General features: G+C 43.7%; 1 protein-coding gene across 1 annotated transcript in view; it reads right to left on the bottom strand.

The window, feature by feature from the left end:
• BICRAL (BICRA like chromatin remodeling complex associated protein) overlaps positions 1 to 16,638 on the bottom strand; it is an 80,087-nt gene extending 63,449 nt beyond the window's left edge. The window contains exon 1 of the mRNA XM_059400446.1: positions 16,416 to 16,638. The gene's annotated coding sequence lies outside the window, so the exon portion shown is untranslated. The remainder of the gene's footprint in view (positions 1 to 16,415) is intronic.
• Positions 16,639 to 25,589: the final 8,951 nt, after the last annotated feature.

Below are 25,589 nucleotides of genomic sequence, written 5' to 3' on the forward strand. Positions count from 1 at the left end.
CAAAACCCATATGCCTTGTTTTTTTTTTTTTTTTTTTTTTTTTACTTTACCAGCATTTTCTAAATCTGTGTTCTGCAGAACAGTGTTCAGCAGGACCTTAATTTTGGGCAACTGGGTTTTAAAATGACATTACGTTTCTGCTCCTACATTTCTCAGAAGCTTTTCTGTACTAAACTGGGAATATCAAGATGGCAATCTGTTAGATTTGATCTCTAAATATTTGGGGGGAAATTCTGCATTACATCTCCTGCTGTTTTGATATACTACTGGATAACTAATAGGAATTTCAAGGGGCAATGCCCAGTCTTAGACAGAAATACTGGTTGACAGGAATAATTCACTTTAGAAAAGAGTTCACTTCAGTTCCTAAAGGAACCATTCATTCACTGGTAGCAGACATGTCTAATGAAACACTGTTTTAATGTTACTTTTCATAGCAATAATAATTTTAAATAGCAGTGATAGCTGAGACCCACATGGGTCAGGCACTAATGTAAACCTTTATATGCATGATCTCATTTGATGCTTACAAACTTCCTTGGAATGGGAAGTTCTCAATCCAGAGGGAGAAACTGGGCACATTCCTTCAGGGAGGTTATATAATTTACTCAAAGACAGCACAGAAAGGAAAAGAGTGAGGGGTGGAACCCGAATCTGTCTGGTTCCGAAGCTATTATTAACTACAATGCTTCTTTCTTTTTAAGTCGCACCAATGCCTTGTTTGAAAACTCTTATTTTTTTAACATGTAAGGGAAAAATTCATATGCTTGGACTTGGCATTTAGTGCATTTCACAAACTGATTCCAAAGTCCCTTCCCAGCCTTCCTTTTCCCCCTCTTTCCTTCCTCTTTTACAAACTTCTCACTCCATCAAAGAACCTTCCTCACTGTCTTACCCCTTTCTTACTCTCCTCACCTAATTTAGTTCCTTCCCACCTAACTTCCTCTACGTATGCCATCTTCTTGTGGTCAAAAAATTCCTCCAGGCTTCAGCTCAAATTCCACTTTCTATATGTAACCCTTGACTGCTCATTCTCTTCTGCTCCACATCCATCAAGAAAGCCCCTTGGCAGCACTTCCAAAATAGATCAGAATCTAACCACGTACCACCCTCTACTGCCATCGCCCTGATCCATGTCATCATCATATCCCATGTGGTCTGCTTTTATTCTTTTACCCCCTACAATCTATTCTCATCCCAACCTCCTGAGTAATACCTTTAAAACATAAGCCAAGGGGCCCCTGAGTAGCATAGTCCATTAAGTGTCCGACTCTTGGTTTTGGCTCAGGTCATAATCTCAGGGACATGGAATCAGGCTCCATGCTCAGTGTGGAGTCTATTAAGGTTTCTCTCTCCCCTTATGCCCCAACCCGTGCTGGTTCGCGATCTCTCTGTAAAATAAATGAATCTTAAAAAATAAAATAAAATAAAACATAAGCCCACAGAGCCTCCAATGAATCCCCGCTTTCTTCACTGTAAAAAACAAAGTCCTTTCCTACACTCAACTGTGGATACCCGCAACGCCCTACACAACTACTCTCTTGGCCTCCCAACCCCTCTGCCCCCCCCACTCTGATTCTATCCCTTGCTGACTTGTCATGCCCTGAACTTACTTGGGATGCTCATGTCTCAGGTCCTTTGCACTGGCTGCTCTCTGCCTGGAATGCGGTTCCTTTGGATATCACCAGGCTTGTCCCTTACTTCAAGTCTCTGCTCAGATGGCGGATCCATGACCATGACCACCTTCCCATTCCCCAGCACTCTACATTTTCCTTATCTTGACTTATTTTCTTTCCTGTAACTTACTACAGTGTTTACCTGGGTTTACTGTCTGTCTTCTTATGAGAGAATGGCCTTGGTCTTTTGTTCATTGAGGGATCTGGGAGCCCAGAATGGCACCTGGCCCAGGTTAGCCCAATCATCGCTGAATGCAGGAGCACAATGCTCTCCCACACTTTGAAGGCTCTCCTTTGCTCTCATTCGTACCACTCACTTGGTACTTCCCATATACCATTGTGTCTTTTTCTGTGCGCACCTACTATTCACTTAGCTAGATTATGTGTTCCTGTAACCTCTAAGTGCCCTGTACAAAATCAGCATTTAACAAATATTTGATGATGACATCAGTGCAGTGCCTTTTCTTTCAGAGCAGATAGAGTAATATTTCCTCAAAAGATTCATTTTTGACATTCCATTTAGAAAAGAAGCATTCTAGAAAGCAGTATAAGAAAAATTTAGAATATATACTTTAAAAAAATATTTATTTATTTATTTATTTATTTATTATGCCAGAGAGACAGACAGCACAAGCAGGGGGAACAGCAGGCAGAGGGAGAAGCAGGCCTTCTACTGAGCAAGGAGCAAGATGTGGGAGTCGATCCCAGGACCCTGGGATCATGACCTTAGCTGAAGGCAGATGCTTAACCGACTGAGCCACCCAGGCATCCCTAGAATATATACTTCTTCTTCTTTTTTTTTTTAAGATTTTATTTATTTATTTGACAGAGAGAGATCACAGAAGGCAGAGAGGCAGGCAGAGAGAGAGGAAGGGAAGCAGGCTCCCTGCTGAGCAGAGAGCCCGATATGGGACTTGATCCCAGGACCCTGAGATCATGACCTGAGCGGAAGGCAGCGGCTTCACCCACTGAGCCACCCAGGCGCCCAACTTCTAAATTAATCTTAAAAGGATGTATTTTATTCGCACGTGCGCGCGCGCGCGCACACACACACACACACATCCATTTCATGCTCTGAAAGGAAAATATGTGCTTTGTGACTTTTACAGCATCTTATAACCTGAAGACATTCTTGAGAGTCAAGCTTAAGTAATGTTTTCACAGGCAATATGAAACACAGAACATACTTTAAATGAGAATTATGAGTTGGAAAATTATGTAACGTGACAAAAATAAAAAGTTAATGTCAAATAGGTTTAATGTCATTTTCTGATCTAATGACAGCAGAAACTCTGGCTGGGAGAATTTCACTGTATTGAAGAAAATTGTTCTATAAAATAATTTATCTAAATTTATATTATACAGTTATTTAGAGAACAGAAGTATTCACCTACACAAACACTTGAGCCTACTCTACATTGTGCCTGTTGTGCTGCATACACAACATGTGTGTTTCTGAAAACCCCTGGAGACAACTTTGTAACATTAGCTGCAGATCTTTTCCTTAACTTGACTGCAGGGCCTGCACAATTCCCTCTGTGAGGGGGTGGGGAGCTCTGTAAACAGACTCCTGCAGGACATATGGTAATTTCTTAATTGACTGTATGACTAATTTAACTCTAAAATTTGAACATGGCTTTGCAAATGAAAAAAGCATATATAGCAATATATTTGTACTTGGAAAATACCATCAAAAAGATAAGCAGATTTTCTTTGGGATGCATTAGGTGTTTCACGTGGCATAATGTCAACTTCACATACCTAGGTATGTGAAGGTCCTCCCTAACCCCCCCCCCCTTTTTTCAAATGGCAGGGTTACCCAATTTTTATTTCTCTTTGTATTACTCTCTCTGGACATTTACTTTCAGATTGTTTTATTTACATGATATATGCTATAACAGAAAAATAGTAAGGATATCACATGCTGTATAAAGTCAGATAAGTAAAACGGTTTTAAAATTTGAAAATAAAAATCTTGAGGTCTATGGATAGAAGCAGCTCCAAACATATCCAGTTGTAAATACTCATCTTTTAAGTGTGATCACACCTAGAGAAAAGGATTTGGGCTCTCGTGGATCTCTCCAATCCTGAGATTCTCACAGATCTAGAGAATCAGAATACAAATAGGAAGAATAAAGTGACCTATTTCTAAATATATTTCTTTGCACTTCTAGGAAATGCCAGAGTTAAAACCAATCTAAATATAGCAGCATTCATTTTTATTTTAAATCCTAGAAGAAGTACTTCCAAATCAAAACCACACAAAAATAACTTTTACTCTCAGTAATCAGGAGAAAAAAAAATCTGATTTTTTTGTGTGTGGGTAACAGTCTCTACATGGAAATTTTAAGACATTTCTCCACTATAAAAATATATATATATATATATATATATATATATATATATATATAGTATTCTACTTCTTTGGTTAGTTCCAGTTTAAAAAAATTTTTTTTTGCTCTAGAAAACTTTCTTCGATGTGAATTCTAACTTTGTATGTAACAAATGTGTTTGTCAAACACAAAGATTTTAATCTCTCAAAATGGCATCCAGGTTTCTTCAGTTCTATTGTTTATCGAGAAATGAATTTTTTTTTTAAGATTTTATTTATTTATTTGACAGATAGAGCTCACAAGTAGGCAGAGAGGCAGGCAGAGAGTGAGGGGGAAGCAGGCTCCCTGCCAAGCAGAGAGCCCCATGCGGGGCTCAATCCCAGCACCCTGGGATCATGACCTGGGCTGAAGGCAGAGGCTTACCCCACTGAGCCACACAGGCACCCCAGGGAAATGAATTTTTTAAAAAAGATTCCTTTTTTTTTTCTTTTTAAAGATTTTATTTATTTATTTGACAGAGATCACAAGTAGTCGGAGAGGCAGGCAGGGGTGGGGGGGAAGCAGGCTCCTGCTGAGCAGAAAGCCCAATACAGGGCTCGATCCCAGAATCCGGAGATCATGACCTGAGCTGAAGGCAAAGGCTTTAACCCACTGAGCCACCCAGGTGCCCTTTAAAAGATTTTCTGAAGTGAATTCTATACCCAGTGTGGGGCTTGAACTCACAACCCTGAGATCAAGTCACATGCTCTACTGACTGAGCCAGTCAGGCACAATGAAAAATGATTTTTTGGGAAAAAAAATATATATGTATACATATATATATATATATACATATATATATATACTACCCTAATTTATTTTATATTTATAAAACTACCAGTTTTACTCTACTGAAGCTAGACTTATTCAATAACTATTTTTTTTTTTTTTTAATTCACGGGAAATGCTTAGGGCTTTAAAACTTATTGCTAAAAATAAGTTTTATTGGGAGTGGCCCTAACAGTAAAAAATTTCCTAGGAGCACCAAACAATTCTAAAACAAAAATTTAACCAGAAAAAAGATAAGCTGATTTATCTTTTTTTTTTTTTTTTTTAAGATTTTTATTTATTTGACAGACAGAGATCACAGGTAGGCAGAGAGGCAGGCAGAGAGATGAAGGGAAGCAGGCTCCCTGCTGAGCAGAGAGCCTGATTCCGGGCTCCATCCCAGGACTCTGGGATCGTGACCTGAACCGAAGGTAGAGGGTTTAACCCACTGAGCCACCCAGGCGTCCCCAAGCTGATTTATCTTTTAAAAACAGGAGTCACGGGCGCCTGGGTGGCTCAGTGGGTTAAGCCGCTGCCTTCGGCTCAGGTCATGATCTCAGGGTCCTGGGATCGAGTCCCGCATCGGGCTCTCTGCTCAGCGGGGAGCCTGCTTCCTCCTCTCTCTCTCTGCCTGAGTCTCTGCCTACTTGTGATCTCTCTCTGTCAAATAAATAAATAAAATCTTAAAAAAAAAAATAAAAACAGGAGTCATATCTGAAATATATTGCAAGCAACTTTTTTTTTTTTTTTTTAAGATTTTATTCATTTAGGGGAGCCGGGGTGGCTCAGTAGGTTAAGCCTCTGCCTTCAGCTCAGGTCATGATCTCAAGGTCCTGGAATCGAGCCCCGCATCAGTCTCTCTGCTCGGTGGGGAGCCTGCTTCCCTCAGTCTCTGCCTGCCTCCCTGCCTACTTGTGGTCTCTCTGTCAAATTTTAAAAAACAAAACAAAACAAAGATTTTATTTATTTGAGAGAGAGAGAGAGTGCACAAGCAGTGGGAGCAGCAGGGAAAGGGAGAGGGAGAAGCAGGCCCCCTGTGGAGCAGGGAGCCCAATGAAGCGGAACCGGATTCCAGGACCCTGGGATCTTAACCTGAGCCAAAGTCAGATGCTTAACCAACTGAGCCACCCAGGCGCCCCTGCAAGAAACTTGAAGGATGGTTGACTCTGATACATAAAATAGCAGTCTTCTTACTCCTTAGTTATAGTCAAAATATTTACAGTCCACATGACAAATTTTGAAATTCTCTCTGATATTACACTTACCACAAGATTTTGAAATTCTTCATCTCCCCAACCAAGGCTTCCCACTAATATGTAGTGCTACTATGTTGGTTCTCATTGGGCAAGGAGGAAAATTCTAGTCAGTGCTTGCAGCCTTGCATGAAGAGCTCACACACTACTGCAAACTGCTGGGTGAGTGGCGTGAGGCTCAAAAGCTGCAGGTCAGCCCTGATGAACTCAAATCTACAGTGAGAATGTTACATGATCTTTTCACTCTTGCGGCCTCTCAGGGCTAAGCTTTCTTGCACAGTCAAAAAGAAAAAAAAAATTACTTTTGACATGTGATCTTACTGGCCCCACTTAGTAAATGTGCCTTACACTCAATCTACAGTATGGACTCTTTAAAAGAACATTTCCTTAAAGTGAATCACACTTTGAGTGTTTTAAATACTTTCTCCCCCAAATCTGTACTTCTAATTACTGTGCTTACATCGACATTCCAAGCAAGGGAACAACTTGAGCTGCACTGTATCATCTTTAATTAAGGTCCTAAGTGTTCTCTTTTCTGATTAGGATTTTTTTTAAGTGAAAGATATGATTCATAATCTCTGATTGCTACCAAATATAGAGCTAAAATGGTCCCCATGTTTGACTCACCACACTATGCAAATAAAAACTGAATAATCTGCCGAAGGAGTAGAATGACTGCTTTGACCTAGAATTTAACTATTACCATAAGTTTTTTTGTTTTTCTTTATTATAGTTTATCGATAAAAACACTCCTTTTCCCTATTCTTCCTACTGACCTAACAGTCATCCAATTTTAAGATATTAAAATGTTTAGCAGGGGGGTGCCTGGGTGGCTCAGTGGGTTAATCCTCTGCCTTCGGCTCAGGTCATGAACCCCACATCAGGCTCTCTGCTCAGCAGGGAGCCTGCTTCCTCCTCGGTCTGCCTGCCTTTCTGCCTGCTTGTGATCTCTCTCTCTCTGTCAAATAAATAAATAAAATCTTTGAAAAAAAAATGTTTAGCAGGCAGCCATCTGTAGATTAAATTTATACACAGGCTTGATATCAATGGCAAAATGTATGCTGCACGGATCTACGGTTTGTATTCAAATCCTAGCTCTGACCCTTAGTAAAGCAACCTTGGGTAAGTTATTTATCCTTTGTAAACCTCAGTTTTATATCTATAAAATACTTTTAAAATAACTCTCAAAACCCACCTCCAGAGTTACTGTAAGAATTTAATGATATTAAATACCTATTAGGGCCTGAAATAATGTTAAGGTCTAACAAATATTATTTCTCTTTCCCTCCATTTTCTTCCTTATGAAAATGTTTCAATTACGGATCAGGACATAAAACACAATTTCTGATGATGCAAGGAAGCATCTTGGATTTTGGCTGAACTGAGGTAAGTCTTTTCTAAAAAGATAGCACTTTTTCATGCCTCTCATTCCCTCACATTCTCACATTCAGGGTTTTTATTTCAGGTAATATAGGTGATTAATGTGTTTGCAAGGCAGCCAAAGAACCCACAAAACCAGAAAATGTTCAACTTTACAACTTTATTAAGAAGAAATTTATCATTAAGTCACAACGAGATAAAGTCGATGAGCATTAAGGGGAAGGGGAAACTGGATTTAAGATCTGGTACAGTGAGGCCCCAGGATCTCTTCCTGAGTGCAAGCACAAAGGAGGTAAGGAAAAGAAAAAAAAGAGAGATCAAAGCCCCCACCTGTTTCTCCCCCAGACCTCTTCCATTTTCCCATACAACATGTGGACCCACCCTTGAGCTCTCCTGAACTGCACTACAGAGGGGCAAGCCATCCCCAGCAGAGCCACAGCCTGGGCAGTCCCAGGAGGTACCACATACGATTCCATTGTAGGGCCTTCCTTTGAAGTCTACATCCCGTTCCTTTTCTGTCAGCACTCCCACTTTCCCACACTGATTTAGCAAACCCTCCTTCTATGCCATCCTCCTCACTTACTGTATTTTCCATTTCTACTCTAGAGCATTATGGACCACGGAATCTTGCCCTGCAGATGGATCTGGTATGTTACTTAATTTGATGCTGCCTCCTAACAGCCAAGTACCATTTCTTTGGTCCATTTCCCTCCACATCTGATACATTCCACAAATTTCCTCCTCTCTCCTTAAACTCAAAGCCTTTTGCCTCTGCCCCTGACAAATGACCTTGTTCTCTTCTCAATGGAGACCACAGACATCTATACCCTGTTCTCCTTTTCTCTAATTTCACTTTACTGTTACTCTGTAGGCGAGCTGGGAACAGGGGACCTTATGAAAAGGTCAATGACATCACTCAGAGAAAAGAATGCAGACAGGGAGGTTGAGGGGAGTGCTACACGCTTTCACTTGGTATTGTTTGAATCTTTTTTCTTTTTAAATATTTTATTTATTTGACAGAGATCACAAGTAGGCAGAGAGAGAGAGGGGAAGCAGGCTCCCCGCTGAGCAGAGAGCCCCATGCGGGGCTCCATCCCAAGACCCTGGGATCATGACCTGAGCTGAAGGCAGAGGCTTTAACCCACTGAGCCACCCAGGCACCCCAGAATCTTTAAAAAATGATTTTCCGGGCGCCTGGGTGGCTCAGTGGGTTAAGCCGCTGCCTTCGGCTCAGGTCATGATCTCAGAGTCCTGGGATCGAGTCCCGCATCGGGCTCTCTGCTCAGCAGAGAGCCTGCTTCCCTCTCTCTCTCTCTGCCTGCCTCTCCATCTACTTTTGATTTTCCTCTGTCAAAAAAAAAAAAAAAAACTTTAAAAAAAAAAAAAAAAAAAACTTTAAAATAAAAAAAAAAAAAATGATTTTCCATGGGCCGCCTGGGTGGCTCACTCGGTTAGTGTCTAACTCTTGGTTCTGGCTCAGGTTTATATGATCTCAGGGTCATGAGATCCAGCCCCAAGTCAGGTTCTGGCTCTGAACTCATCTGCTTGAGATTCTTTCCCCCTTCCTTGCCCTTGTTGCATAGGTGTATGCTCTCGCTCTCTCTCAAAACAAATAAAAATCTTTAAAAAATCATTTCCCTAATACTTATTTTCTCCCTCCTTGCCTGTCATCTTTTTTTTTTTTTTTTTTTAAATCACCCATAGAGATCAGAATGTAATAAGGCACTGTAGATCTCAACCTATCTGGAAAAACTTTCCCTTTGATTATTCTACCTGGGTTGTCAAACCCAGGTGACAACTAGTCAGCAAATGTTAATTGAGTGCTTGGTTTGTTTTAAATGCTATGCTGAAGGGCCAGAACAAGTCACTGAAAAGGGAAAGAAAAAATATAAGGTTTCATGGTCCCACTCCAGAATCTCTAGGTAACTGTTCTGCATACACAAGATTGGGACCATGATAAGTGGCGATGCTCTCCCTAGCCCCAGGAATTTGAGATTCGATTTTTAAAGCTACTTTCTTCTACAGAAAATACAGTATTCTGCAAAGAGTCCAAGGCAGTGTGCGAATAACATCTCTACCTGCCACAAAATGTTTTGATGCTAACTCATTTTTATTGTGGTAAAATACACGTGGTTCCCACCTTTACGTGTATGGCTCGGGGGCCTTCTGTCCATTCACCCTGCGGAGTGGCTGCAGCCACTACCTGACTTCAGGATTTTTCAGCAGTTCACCTTGACATTCTGTACCCCTTAACTCATTTTTTTATTAACCAAGACTGATCTTCATGGTTTACCCTCATGGCCCCCACCCCCATTCTCTTGATTTCCTACCAGCGAACACTCCAAGGTTCCTCATTTTAATTGCCCCCTGCACCCACCTTCAGGTCCCTATCTTCTCTCTTCTGTCACACCAGGGTTGAGGGGTAGGGGGGATTCCAATTCTGGTCAAACCAATCCCCTGCCTGCTCTTGCCTTCCCTTTAACAGGTGGATGTCACTGGTGTAAACCACTCAACTACCTGGATGGACTGGTTTCAAATTCAGACTCGAGAGCCTGGACTCACAGCCAGACAGTCCTGTGAGCAACAGTCCTACCTTGTTTCCCAGTGACTGACTTCACAGTTCTGCTGCCCAAGGCGAGGAGTCCTTCTAACCTGAAACCATCCCCATCGCTCCTTCCTTAACTGCTGGCCATGCCTGAGACTTCACTGAGAACACAGGACCTAAAGCCCTGTCTTCTATGCTCAATTCATACATGTCCTTGCACAGCACCCATGTTCTCTGCCTTCTCTTCTGCTCAAGCTGTCTTGCTCCCACCAAAGGCAAACCTTCTTGTGTTCTGAGTAGCTTCTCACCTCAAGAATTCTGCACCTTTGGTAGTATTCTCTCTCTTCTCTGTAATAGGCTCTCCCTCCCTATTAGATATTCCCATTAGTCTATTTATTTATTTATTAAAGATTTTATTTTATTTATTTGACAGAGAGATAGAGAACACAAGTAAGCAGAACAGCAGGCACAGGGAGAGAGAGAAGCAGGCTCTTTGCTGAGCAGGGAGCTCGATGCGGGACTCAACCCAGGACCCTGGAATCACGACCTGAGCTGAAGGCAACCCCTCAACCAACTGAGCCACCCAGGTGCCCCCCACCATTAGTCTATTTTAAAACGCTCTTCTATTCCCCATGATTTAAAAGGAAGCATATCTTTGACCCCACCTCCCTCTCCAGCCTCTGCTGTGCTGTCGCTCTTCTCACCTTACAGTGAGACTTCACCAACAAGTGGGCTCCGTTCACCTCACCGCATCCCATTCTCAGTGCATTCCAATTTGGCTTCCAACCCCATATGCCACAGAAATTACTTGTCAAACAGCCACCTCCATGTTGCCAAATCTTAGTGGTCACTTTTTCATCCTTACTGTTCTTAGCAGCATTTGGCAGAGCCCATTCCTTCTTTCTTGAAAAGAATAATACACTCTTTCACATTCAGAGCTAAACCTTCCCCGTCTCTTTTGTCCAACCTTGAGCCACTGGACGTGTTTTACGGTTTAATGTTAAGACTTCCCGGATCACAAACGATCTCAACCAGTTCTACGACATGCCATCTGTACCGCTAGTGACTCCCACAATTTAAGTCTACTCCTATCAGTCCAATTTGTATATCCACTGCCTAGCTGACATACCATTTGGATGCCTTGCAAGTATCTCAAAAACGTAACAGGCTCACAAGGAGCTCTTATTACTCACCCATTCCTGCCTTTTCCTTCAGTCTTCTCCACCAGCAAATGGCACCGTCAGCCACCAAGGCTTAGGCTAGAACCCTGAAGGCTTCCTTGATTCTTCCTATCTCCACAGCCAACCCATTAAGTAAATACTTCTAATTTTGGAGCCGGCCATCCACTTTGCTCCATCCCCACTGCCACTGGATTTGCCCAAGGTACCATCAATTTTGAACTGGCCACTGCAATAGCCTCCTAACTCCCCTGACTTCCTTCCTTGTTCCACAGAGGGGCAGTGACTGTTGAAAACAAAAACATCGAGGCCCTAATGAAAGCCCTTCAATAGCTTGTCATTTTGAATAACATAAACCTCCAAACTCCTTGTACAGCTTCATACAGGAAACCCCAGAGGCGCTCTCAACTTCCATCTCATTCCATTCTCCTCTTACCTCTCTCTGTTCTAACACCCATGCCCTTCTGGGCCTTCCAGGTCTTTGCACTGGTTCACAGGCTAGCTCTGTCTCCCCAGCTTCTTGTGGCTAGCACAGGCTCAAGCTTTAAGCCTCAGCTCAAATAACACCTCTTCAAAGGGATGCATCTTGACTCTCACTAGCCAAGACATCCATTCCCCATACCACGCTCTTTTAGATCTACCACCAACTTACTAACTTTTTACAGGTTTCTTAATCTGTAATCATCTTGATTATCAGTATTTAACTTATTTCCTGTCTTCCCCACTACACCATAAATTCCATGAAGGCAGAGATCTCACCTGTCTTGAATTCCACCAAAGGCTATTTTATTTTTTATAAATTATTTATTTTTAAAGTAACCTCTACACCCAGTGAGGGGTTTAGACTCACGACCCCAAGATCAAGATGATCTTGATGACTGAGGTCTACCGACTGAGCCAGCCAGGCACCCCCAATAAAGGCTACTTTAAAATAAAGACGCTACGCCTCCTGTCTAAGCAGGTTTATTTTAGATTTCCCCTCCTTTCAAGCTTCACTGGATTTTAGTTAAACAATATAATTACTCTGGCATTTACCAAGAGACACGATGGGAGAAAAAGCACACAGGACAGTCAAAGCCGGGACCTCCACCCTCCTACTAATCTGGACTGGAATCGGACTGCACACAGGTATTCAACAGGTGTTCCTGATAAAAATTTTCAAATGTGAAAGGAAAGAAAAATGGAGACGTATGCAAAGATAATATAATTTTGTCATCTGCATCAAAAATCAAAGTTTTTAACCATTCCCCCTAGCAATTACTAAACACAACAGGGCTTCGAAAACACAAAATAAGTATATATGGTTCTTGCGGCAGAGAAGTTAATGATTTCATCACTGACTTCGTTCTCTCTCATTTTGGTCAGGTCAGTTATTCATCATCTGCTCTGGATGTTTCTTCCTGACCTTCTGTGTCCTAAATGCATACTCTGTTCTTGTTTCGAGTCTCACATTTAGAATAATTTCACCATCCTAGGTCCCGAAAAATACCTTCACAATTCAAAATTCTGAAAAAAATCCTTCCTTCCAAGGACTTACGTCTAGGTTTCCCCCACCCCAGGATCTTTTCTACCCTATTCCCAATTTCTATCTCAATCCTAGATTCAATTCTATTCTTGTTCCACAGCTATCTAGACTAAACTAGATGGCCCAGCTAGACCTAGATGCCTGCGTGCTTAGTAACTTCTCAGCAGAATGAGATACACTTTTGAAAATGTACTGAGATTTCAAAGGCTTAGACTAGGCAAACCTTTCTCTAAGAAAATTGTTTCAATAATCTGATTAACAGGGGTGCCTGGGTAGCTCAGTGGGTTAAGCCTCTGCCTTTGGTTCAGGTCATGATCTCAGGGTCCTGGGATTGAGCCCCACATGGGGCGCTCTGCTCAGCAGGGAGCCTGCTTCCTCCTCTCTCTGCCTACTTGTGATCTGTCAAATAAATAAAAATTTAGGAAAAAAAAATCTGATGAACAGCAGCCAGAGAAAAATGAACTTGAGAATGAGCAATAAACTTTGAAACTTGAAACGATATGGGTTTCAAGTCTCACTCCGATTCAAAAAAGAGCCAGCAGCACAGTGTAGTACAGTGATATTCCCAATCCACATCTATCACAGTGGAGTCACCTGGAGAGCTTTGGAACAACAGACTCACATCGTCAGATTTAGGGGGTGCTGGGTGGGCCAGAATTTCAAAATTGGGAGTTAGGGGCTTGGGAAAGTTGAAAGTCAGCTTAAAACTGAGACTGCCTAACACAAAAGATGTTTTGAATGAACATACACACACACACAAACCCAACTGGCCTTAACAAATAATGGGGAAAAACATGATGTAACAAATCTTTATTTAAAAATCTCTCCCCCCAGTTTGCTTCTGAAACTCAGATTTGGGACACCACAGGGGCAGAACCAAGAACGTGGCTTTTGGAATCCAATGGCAATTTTACCATTTAAAATGGCAAGACCTTGGAGCGCCTGGGTGGCTCAGTGGGTTAAAGCCTCTGCCTTCAGCTCAGGTCATGATCTCAGGGTCCTGGGATGGAGCCCCACCCCACATCAGGCACTCTGCTCAGTAGGGAGCCTGCTTCCTCCTCTCTCTCTGCCTGCCTGCCTACTTGTGATCTCCGTCAAATAAATAAATAAAATCTTTTTAAAAAAATAAATAAAATGGCAAGACCTAGAACAATTTGTGTATCTAGGTGAACACTAGTTCCTTCTCTAGTATAAACAGATAATAAAACCAGTACTGCAGGACTGCTATAAATAGGAGTTAAATAATGCACCAGGCACAAACTTGCAGCAGTGTTCAAAACACGGTAGGTCTTATTACCATGCCTAAAACAGCCACTATATACATTGTGTTTGTATGTGCAAGGACACACCTACTGTTGCCACTATGTTACTTTCACCCAATAGAAGTTAACTACTTACTTTCCATCTCTGTAGACTCCTAAAGAGATCAGTTTTAGGGACTTGTTTCCTCCTCCCAATATTCTTTTCAGTAACAACTGAAAACAGTTAAAACCCACACACATCTCTTCATACAGCTCTAAGAACAGATAAATACTTGTATGGGTGGTTTTAAGGAAACAGGGTGTCAGGGAACTGAAAAGCCTTATTATACTCATGGGAAAGAACAGACACAAACAGTGCAGGGGTTTTTTTAGAAAGGAAAAGGGAGAAAGTCTGAGTTTCAAAGCGAGTTTAATTTTTCCGATCAGAGTGCTAACGAACTGTTCTAAGTCGCTGCCATTTGGAATAATTAAGATGAAAGCCAACAAGATGTTTCAAATCACTGGAACCCATAACCTTCCCACAGTTTGACTGGATCAATGTCTCCCCAGGGCTGTTTTATAATAATGCAACTAAAGAAAGAAAACTAAGGTAGGGTGCCTATAGAGAACCGTGTCACCAGAAGGCGGACACTGTCCTCGACTTCTTGCAATTTTATGACCTGGTTTGACTTTACTCTTGAAAACTAACTGGAAGAGGGTGAAAAGAAAGCCTCCGTGCCCTGCCCCCTGCCAGGTCTGGGAAGACAAAGCCGTCCAGTTTCAAGTCCTAGGAAAAAGGACGAGAACACCCCCCCCCTCCAATTTTGACCGGAGGGGGACGCGGACTCAACGGGGGAACCCACCAGCTGCAAGGCCCGACCCCCGGCCCCCTTTTTGCTCAAACACAAGCGCTAAGGCTCCAGACGCCGCCGGACCCGGCCGCCTCGCCTTTTGGGTCTGGAGGTCTGAGGAAGACCAAGGCTACGCGGCCTCGGCCCCATTTACACACCCCCACACCCCGAGCGAAGCTCCCCGTTGCCCCCGACCTCCCCGCGCCCCGGCCGGCGAAGCATCCACGAAGGGCGCCGCCCGAGCCGCCAGGGAAGATGGCGCCCGCGGAGCAACTGCGCCACCAGCCCTGGCGAAGGGCCAGGCCCAGCGCCATCTTAGCGCCTTCCAGCCGCACCCCCCCCAAAGATCCCACATTCGGGGCGACTCGGGGGGCGCGAACCGCGTCGGGCCCGCGCGCTCTCGGCCAAAACAGGGTCGCCACGGCCTCTCGTCTCTTCGGCCCGGCCACGCGGGCCCGGCAAGAGGCCCCTGGCTGGGCCGCGGGTCCTCGGCGCGGCGCGGGGGCTCGTCCGGCCCGGCCGCGGGTCCTCGGCGGAGCTTCGGGGCCAGGCGGCGAGGCGACGGGGCAGGGCCCGTCCGCGGCGGGCGCGCGCCGGTCACCGGGCCGGACCGGGCCCCGCCTGGGACGCGCGGCCGGCTCCGAGCTCTCGCCGCGGCCGCCCGCACGAGCGGCGGGAAGAAGGAAGCCGGGATGAAGAAGAAAGCCGGTCCCCGCCGCCGCCTCTCTCCCCACCCTCTCCCCTCCCCCTCCCGAGACGCGGGGTCCATTTTGCCGAGAAGAAAGAAAATGCGATTCACACCCAAAAGCTGCCGAGAGAGAAAAGAAATGAGGGGGGGAAAACCGAGGGGAGGAGATTGGAAAAGCTTATTTTTCTTCCTCGCCCGCCGTCACTCCTGGCCCTCCCTGCCCCCTGCTCGCGGCCTCGCCGCGCCGTCCTCCCCTTGCCGAGCCCCGCTCCCTCCTTCCCGGCTCCCGGCGGCTCCGGGGGGCGGAAAACACACTCACACTCGCGCACACAACTAATTTTAAACCGGCTCAATCAATGAGTCATTAAAAGGCTTCCCTCCCCTCTCCTCCCCACCACCAACCGCCACGCCACCCCCCTTCCCAGGCTCTCCCTCTCCCCGCTCCAGAAATTTGCATCCGCGGAAAAGGGAAAAAAAAAAAAAAGGCGCCGAGGCCCCCACCCCGCCGAGGCGCCCCCAGCCCGGCCCCGCCGCCCCCTGCCCGCCCGCGCCCCCGCCCGAGACACTGAACTTGGTCTTCCCGGGGCCCGGGCGGCGCTGGGAAAGGCATAAACACTCGATTCCCCTTTTCTCCGTGTCCATTAAACATCCACCCACCACCACCATCACCCACCCACAAACCCCCCCCCCCCCCCAAAAAAAAACACAGCCTTAGCCAATAGCTCTCTGGGCTGAAACCTAATATCCTGGTTTTGGCAACTCGGTGTTTAATTTGCTCCTCTTTCTTTTCTGTCTGTCTGGAGATAGATCTCCAGCCCCCCCCTCCCTCGCTTTTCCCCTCCCCGAAGGAAAGAGGCAGAGGAAGGAGGTTGTGTGTGTTTTTTTTTCTCCTTGAAATTTTTATCACAAAATTATAATACACTCAAAGGGAAACTCACCGTCATGAAAAAGCAGTGCCTTGTCAACGGGGTTTCTGCGCCATCGCACCAGGGGCGGCGGCGGCGGCGGCGGCGGCGGGCGCGGGGCGCGGGGCGCGGGCGCGGGAGCTCCCGGCCGAGCGGCGCCGGCCACACGCGCTCCGCTCTCTCTCTCGCTCACCCCCGCGCCGGGCGGCGGGCGCCCGCTCCCCGCGCCCGCCCGGCCTTCATGCTCTGCGCCCGGGCAAACCGCTCGCCTGCTCGTCTACCTCCAAACTTCGGTTCTCGCCTAGCAAAAAATGTGGAGATTAGGGTTTTTTTAATTTAAAAAATTTTTTTTTTTTTTTTTTAAATCAAGCTCCCAAGCTGTCAATTCCTGTTTCCTTCGGGATTCTTTTTAACTTCAGAAATGTATTGGTTTATTCAAGAAACAGGTTTATTTGGCTTTTTTTTTTTTTTTTTTAAGATCTACAAGATGCGTGCTATTCTCTGCAGGCGCCCTGCACACACACACACACACACACACACACAGCCCACACTCTCTCTCTATCCAGTTTTAGCTCTACGGGGGATGGGGGGCGCCGGGAGGTTAAAAACAAAAAGCAAAATATTTGTTTAGAACTCTGATAAGAATCAGTAAATACCTTTTTTGCATATGCTTTTGAAAAAAGTAAAACACCACTTTTACTTAGTTATTTGGCAAATAACTGATTCATTCTAACTTTTAAATGTACTAGGCTTTCCTTTGCAACACCCTCTCTTTTAATTCCAGAATCGTGAAACCTTATCTGAAATCTGTAAGTCAGCATTAAAAAGAAAAGAAAAGAAAACATAACTTTAGCGGCCAGGATGAAGGTGAGGAGCTGATTAAGTCACTGGAAACATCCAATTCCTATTGCCTTCTCTTTACTGGATATCCTTTATCACCACCAATATTCCAAATTTGTGGAATTTTCATTACGTGATCCCCAGTTTTAAAAACGGAGCTACCCAATCTTATAACACTCTTTGGTGCAAGTATATAGTTACTACCCATTCTGAATCACAAATCTCAAATTGTTGAGACCTCTCCATAAACCATCCAGCCCTCAAAGTGTTTATGTAAACGTTAATTATGATAGGGTAGATTGGGAGGGGGTGTCTTTGTGTCTAGGTTAATTGTATTTACTTTTCCTGTAAATGCCAAGGAAAATAGAGTGGGGGGTCTTGTTATCTTTTAAATAAACATCAAGGGCAGGTAAAAGGTGAATTGTTAGGAATGTGACTTAGATTTTTAAAAACTACATATGTAAGCTCCAAAAATGTTCTAAAATTATTTTAAATTAGTTTGTAATACATATAGCAGTGGGGGTCCTGCTGATAAACAGAATGTTCAGACCCATGTCCCCGAGATACTTGGTGAGTTTTAAATCAAGTTATCCCTAGATTTAAATTATTCAAGTGAAATTGTTTAGTTTCTATATCCCCTTAGAATTAAACAGTAGTAGTACACCTTGCTTGCTTTTATAATGATACTGTAACTATGCTGGGTTGCCCAAGATAAATATGTCAGTGTTGGCATACAATGTTGTCATACTCAAGATAGAAAATCTTTTTAAAAAACAAACCATATCTTGCTCTAGTAACTGCTGCTCTGTCGTTCACAATGTATGCTTTGTATTTGGACATGCCTTAAAAATATATTCAGTGATTTAGTATCACATAGTATCATCGAGGTGTTTTCTCAGAAAATGTGCTTCACATTCAGCCAAGGCCTTCCTGGAACAGTAGTCTCTGCATAAATTAGCATATTACTCTACACTTCAGTTGGACCAACCAGTTTTCTAATTGGCTTGGGAAATTTTTAAACACGTTTTAAAGTGCTCTTGGATTGGCTGGAATTTAATTATAATACCCATTTTGAAGAATTACATTTCAAAAGAGTTCATGGATTATTCATTGCAATTAGTACCCACCAAGCAAGTTATACAGCTGTTGCTCCACAGCTCCAATGAAATATTAATGGATTTCAGAATGCTATTCTCCCAAGTTGCCCCAAACCCAAAGACACACAAATTTGACTTTAACAGATCGTCAAACAAATTTGAATTTGTATACTTATAAAGAGTATAGGGCACTGCAGGATTTTTAAAAGAACGTCCACAAAGAAGAAAAGCACTGACATTTCCTGAATGCCTACTAACCAGCTAGATGCTTATATACATTACTGGATGAACCTTCCTACAAACCTGTAGAATAAGGTTTAATCAACCTGATTTTGCAGCTGAGGCTCCCAATGGTTTCAGTAATTCGTCTGAGGTCATCAGTCTAATATGGGCTGGTGAGGGAGCCCAAGTCAGGTTGATGCTAAAAGTCACCCTCTTCAAGGCCTGAAAAGGATCTAGGGAACAAACAGTCCTCCCTGTTTTTTGTTTTTGTTTTTAAAGATTTTATTTATTTATTTGACAGAAAGAGATCACAAGCAGGCAGAAAGGCAGGCAGAGAGAGAAGAGGAAGCAGACTCCCTGCTGAGCAGAGAGCCCGATGTAGTGCTCTATCCCAGGGCCCTGAGACCATGACCTGAGCTGAAAGCAGAGGCTTTAACCCACTGAGCCACCTAGGCGCCCCAGTCCTCTCTGTTTTAATATAAACAGAGTTCAGTACTGTGGCATAGGCAGACGGGACAACTGTCTGATTTGTGACGACCAAGTTTGAGAATGCCAGCTGTCAAATCTAATTTTAAATTTTGGGGGGTGTTACAAAATCCTGGGACAGCAGTGGGGAGAATCTCAGATTCACCAGACACCACCAAAACTGATACCACTTAATACTATAACAAAACAAAAGCATCTTTACTTTTTTCCCATGTGATTAAAAAAACCTAACATTTTAAAATAAGGGATATGCCTTTGTATATAAAATTTTAAATTGTGGTTTATATAAACAGGATTTTGGTATCTGAATGTGATATCAGGAAATTTTTTAAGAAAAAAAAAGGAAACTTTTTAAGAGGAAACTTCTTAAAATGGCTTGATTATACACAAATAACTTTAATATATTTCCTGTAATTATGTACAACTGAAATGGTCATTCCTATGATTCCCATCTGCATGTGTGACTTAGAAAGAAAGAAGGACAAGTGGATACAGAAGAAAAAAAAAGGAAGTAATTAAATTATAATTGAAATGTTCTAGCATGTGTTTGGGCATATAAATGAACAGGTCCAATGTCCACAAAACACAAGTTGAAATATATCTGTTTTTTTGTTTTTTCCCTCCATATGTTCCCCTTGGTTGGTGGGCCATTCTCAGAAGGGCAGAAGGGGAAGAAAGCAGATGCTGAGATTAAGTGGTGGTGCGCATGACCAGATGTGCCCCCATCACAGAAATGCCAAAATATACCAGATGAGTTAGTAAATGCTCTATATAGTGTGTGTGAAAGAAAAATGGAAAAATTGCCAATGTGTGTAAAAAGGTATATAACTTTATTTGTACCTCTAGAAGTACTTATATTCTGGGGCTTAAGTGCACTAGCTCTGTATTCAGGCTGACCTGGGTTCAGATCCCACCTTTGACACAGCCAGGTGTGTGGCTTTGGGCAACTCACTTCACCCTTCAGAGCCTCAACTTCCTCATCTATAAAACGGGGTAATTATAATCATGTCTGAGAGTTATTTTAAGGATTCAGGAACTAGTGCATGCAAAATATTTAGCAAGCTACCTGAAACAGGAAAGGTCACAGTATTTAGCTAATATTATATTGTCTTATTTTAGTTATGCATCAGTAATTTATTTTAGTATGTCCCTTGTAATTTCCCAATGGCAAGCTCATATGATTCAACCTAATTATCTTTCTCTTATGTTCCCTCCCAGATAGGGAGCTCCATAAGGGCTTTCTATTCTCTAAGGGCCTACCAGAGTACTCTGTATAGTTAGCTCACCATCAGTACCTGTGGGATAAAAGAAAACCAGCCCAGTCCGCAAGAAGCATAAGAACACAAGAAATCTAACTGTATCTAGAGACCTATATATTAAGGGAGTGCAGTAAGTCTCCTAGAACCACATAAAACCATTGCCCAATGGATCACAGGCAGAAGAGGCTAATGGTTTAGAATTCTTCCTCCCCCTCCCCCCACCTCCCTCTCCTTCTCGTTCTCTTTCTCCCTCTCCCCCTTTCTCTCTCTCTCTCTCTCTCTCACCAGTTAAAGCTGTCATTTCCGGATTTTAGCCCTGTGGTCTCTTTGTCTAATTTTTTAAACTTCTCTCACCTCTGTTTCCTCATCTGGGACATGAAAGTAACAATACCTGAATCTCAGGTTGGTGGAGAGTTAAATGACGTTAGTATGACAAAAATCTTTGCTTTAGAACTGGATATATAGTAAATATTCAGTAATAGTTACCCTTAGTGTTGTCACTATTAATACTATCATTAGAAATAATTGTTTTCAAAGCAATGGTAAACACACAATTTATTGGAGTCCTTACAACTGTTTTCAAAACCTTGCCTACATTATTTGATACATGAATATAAACACCTTAAATCATCTTTGTAGAGACTAAGGCTATTCTTGTCATGACATATTTCAAGCTGGTTATTTTCCTTGACAGATTTTTAAAAGTCTGAACTCCCACAAGCTTCTAGTACAAGGATAAGGAGTATAACAGAACTGCAAAAAAAAAAAAAAAAGGCAGTCAGCACTCCCACTGGGCTTACTGTCTTACACATCTAGCCTGCTTCCCCACAGAGTATAAGGGGGGAGGGCAGTCATCAGGTTCAGACACCACATGCCTGGGATGCCTGGGTGGCTCAGTCAGTTAAGTACCTGCCCTCAGCTCAGGTGATGATCCCAGAGTCCTGGGATAGAGCCCTGCATTGGGCTCCCTGCTCACTGGGGAGCCTGCTTCTCCCTCTGCCTGCTCTGCCTGCCACTCCCTCTGCTAACGAATAAATAAATAAAATCTTAAAAAAAAAAAAAAGATACCACATGCCAGAGCAACGGGAAGGCATGGCTGGGATGTGTCACTTGCCAAGTCCCCACCCAGCCCCTCTGGTGTTCTGGCAGAATGCCTAACCTGTCCAAAACAGAGCACTCCTTCCCCACCACGCCCAAGGCAGAATAGACACTGTAACTTCTGCGAGTACTTTGATCACTGAAGAGCCACATTCTTATTTGAGTTGAGTAAAGTTAATTAGGCATTTTCACAGCCCACATACGACACCCCTCAGACTATGCAATTCCCTCCCACCTACGTCTTTTAATGATTGCCTCCATTCCCAGGTACTCTGAGACCATAAAGGTGACACCCTATGCAAAGAGGTAAGTACTCTTATACCTCACAAAGTTTTTATCTCCCCTCACTGTAAATCATACCAGTCAACTAGAAGGTGGGTGTATGAATCAATCTCTTGTGAGTTAAATGACCTGGAGTCAGGTCTAAGGCAATTAGGATCAGAGATGGGCAGTCTGGGCAAAGGACACGTATGCGCTGCAGGTTTAGATGGCGTGGGGGCATGGTGAAAGCTTGATGGGTTCTTCTTGCCCTGTCCTAGGGCAAAACCCCAAACTCAAGTCATCCTCTCCCCTTCTGAATTTGGTCTTCCCTCTAGTCTCTGTGTCACCAACCCCAAATATTTTAGGATTATCTACGATTCCTTCTTATTCTCTGACTTCCCTTAGTCCATGTAACCCACCTCCAACATCCCCCTCAAATCCAGTCTCTCCTCTCTACCTCACTTCAGGTCCTCATCTCTCTCTTGCTTGGCCTCCCCATTCAATCTTTATCTAAATTACTGCAAAAACCACCTTTTGCAAACCCAGCTGGTTATGTCACACCTTCGTTAGCACCACACTGCTCAGGGAAGCTTATCCAAAATATAGATTCCCAAGGCCCAGACACTTGGAAGTTCTGGGGAGAGATGAGGTGCCGGCATTTATATTTTCAAGTGGTCCATGAATTACTGCACTTGCCCCCCAGGAGCACCTCTAACTGCTCTTCTCCTAGTACCCTGCAGTGCAATCATGGGGGACAGCCTGTTCCTGAATAAATTTGCCCGCTGTGAGCAATAAGCTTTCCCCTCTGCCTGGAATGCCCTTCCTCCTCTGGGGCAAGTCCACCATTCTCCAAAACTCAGCTCAAATGCCACCTCCTTGGGGTGCCTTCTTCTATCCCCTACAAGTGGCTTTCAGACATCTTTGTCTGAGACTCACTCACTCTCAAGAAATAGATTTCACATTACCATGCAATAAATATCTAATTAAATCAAAGGTTTTGGGGGACGCCTGGGTGGCTCAGTTGGTTGAGCAGCTGCCTTCGGCTCAGGTCATGATCCCAGTGTCCTGGGATCGAGTCCCACATCGGGCTCCTTGCTCGGCCGGGAGCCTGCTTCTCCCTCTGCCTCTGCTGCCACTCTGTCTGCCTGTGCTTGCTTGCACGTGCTCTCTCTCTCCCTCCCTCTCTCTCTGGCAAATAAATAAATAAAATCTTTTAAAAAAAATCAAAGGTTTTGGAAAACAGTATCTAAAAACTTACTATGGAGGTTGCAACTTGAGATGCCCTTTGACCACTGAACAACATGGGTTCGAAGTGTGTGGGTCTCCTATATGCAGATTTTCTTATAACACAGCCCTGTTAATGTATTTTCTCTTCCTTATGAATTTCCTTTTTTTTTTTTTAAAAGATTTTATTTATTTATTTGACAGAGATCACAAGTAGGCAGAGAGGCAGGCAGAGAGAGAGGAGGAAGCAGGCTCCCTGCTGAGCAGAGAGCCGGATGTGGGGCTTGATCCCAGGACCCTGAGATCATGACCTGAGCCGAAAGCAGAGGCTTTAACCCACTGAGCCACTCAGGTGCTCCCCTTATGAATTTCTTAATAACATTTTCTTTTCCCTAGCTTACTTTATTGTATGAATACAGCATATGGGCACCTGGGTGACTCAAGTCAGTTAAGCGTCTGCCTTAGGCTCAGGTTATGATTTCAGGGTCCTGGGATTGAGCCCCATGTGGGACTCCCTGCTCAGCAGGGAGTCTGCTTCTCCCTCTCCCTCTGCCCCTTCCACTGCTCCTTCGCTCTCTCTCTCTCAAGTAAATAAATAAAATCTTTAAAAAAATCAACATATAATACATATGACATACCAAGTATGTGTTGATCAACTCTATGTTATGGAAGGCTTCCAGTCAACAGTAGACTATGAGTAGCCAAGTTTTGGGGGAGTCAAGTTATGCATGGATTTTTGACTAAGCAGTGGAGGTTGTGGGGGAGTTGGGGCCTCTAATTCCTATGTTGTTCAAGGGGCAAACTTTCAGTCTATTCTATCTCACTTTTATTTTTATTTTATTTTTTTTTTAAAGATTTTATTTATTTACTTGACAGACAGAGACCACAAGTAAGCAGAGAGGCAGGCAGAGAGAGAGGAGGAAGCAGGCTCCCTGCTGAGCAGAGAACCCGATATGGGGCTCGATCCCAGGATGCTGGGATCATGACCCGAGCCGAATGCAGAGGCTTTAACCCACTGAGCCACCCAGGCGCCCCTCTATCTCACTTTTAGAAGGGCTGTTAAGCCACCTTGTAAATGGATTTCATGATCCACTAATGGAGGTGACCCTCATTTGGAAATTGCCGCTTGAAGGGAATAAATGCCCCCTTTCCCTATGCATGCAGTACATACCTCTATCATACTATTTACCATATTCCACAGTAATTATCTGTTTACAGTCTGTCTTCACCCCTACTTTCCCTCCCCCAAATATGCACACACCAGAAGCAAGTCAACATATCCTTGGGCAGTTACACAGCCGTTGACAAATGCAGAAATGAGAATACTGGAGAAGGAATAATTTAATTGCCTTTTTTTCCCCCCTTTTCTGGTTATGGCTCACAGCATAGCCTATCAGCAACTCCCAAGAGGCTGGGTCTAGGAATCGTATTAGCATCAACCCTTAAGTTAAAAGGAATCAGCCATTGTATTTCAGCACCACTGAACCAAGGTGTAAATTCTTCTTGCCCTCAAAAATAAAAACCACAGGGTGCCTGGGTGGCTCAGTGGGTTAAGCCGCTGCCTTCGGCTCAGGTCATGATCTCAGAGTCCTGGGATCGAGTCCCGCATCGGGCTCTCTGCTCAGCAGGGAGCCTGCTTCCTCCTCTCTCTCTCTGCCTGCCTCTCTGCCTACTTGAGATCTCTCTCTGTCAAATAAATAAATAAAATCTTTAAAAAAAAATAAAAATAAAAATAAAAATAAAAACCACAGAGGCAAAAAAACAGAAAATATTTTGTCAGGTTGCTAGCCTGCCAAGATAGTGCAAATGTGGGCAAACAAATCTCTTTCTTAGATACTTAGCAGCAAATATTCAAAAACCTCAAAACCCTCCTTCCATACCACTTCAGAAAGGAACCACCCCCTCTCTGGGGCCGGTGCAAAGACCTTTCTATCTGTGCTGCCCGAAGCTCCGCTTCTCACTAGGCTGTCTCCATCAACACAAACAAATGAAAAAAAGTAGAAAAACAAAACAAAACCAAAACCAAAACCCGAAACAAGAAAACCCCAGAAAAGCTAAAATGAATCGCAGCAAAGAACCCGGGTGGCAAGTTCTAGTGTGAAATGTACCTGAGCTGCATGCACCAGGTGAAACAGTGGCCCCTAGGGGAGGGATCCTGTTTCTGCAACACATGGCTCCAGCAACAGGAAACCTGCGTGCGACAACCCCCACCTGCCTGCTGCCCGCCTGCTTGTTTGCAGCACTGTCATTTGCGTGATGCTAATTTGATCCATGTCTTGGTAAACATATTTGGAGAGCCTTTATGAAAATGCATTGTGGACTTAGGGAACTGGCCCCAGAGCAGGCTGAAATGCTCTGAAAGCCTTACAATTCTATGCCAGAAGAGAGGTGAAGAGGATACACTTTAATGACGGGTTTTAAAGAATGCCTAAAAGTTCTCTAAATGGTGTGGGGAAAGAGAGGAGAGAGCTCTGGGCAGAGGAACTTTATGTGGGGCTTCCGCAGCTCACGGCAGGGAGTCTGGGTGATTCTTTAGACTGCTCCTTTTCACACTGTAGGTCACAATTCAATGGGTTATAAAATTCATGAAATTGTGACCAGCTTTCATAAAAAACGAAAGAGCCTAGAATAGAAAATATCTGAACATATCACAGGTAGTAAAGTACTGTCAACTTTTTTGTGAAATTTGTTTTCATTATAAATATGTCTATATATGCTTG

Source organism: Mustela nigripes, chromosome 5 (assembly GCF_022355385.1).
Source record: "Mustela nigripes isolate SB6536 chromosome 5, MUSNIG.SB6536, whole genome shotgun sequence".
In the NCBI taxonomy this organism is placed as follows: Eukaryota; Metazoa; Chordata; class Mammalia; order Carnivora; family Mustelidae; genus Mustela; species Mustela nigripes.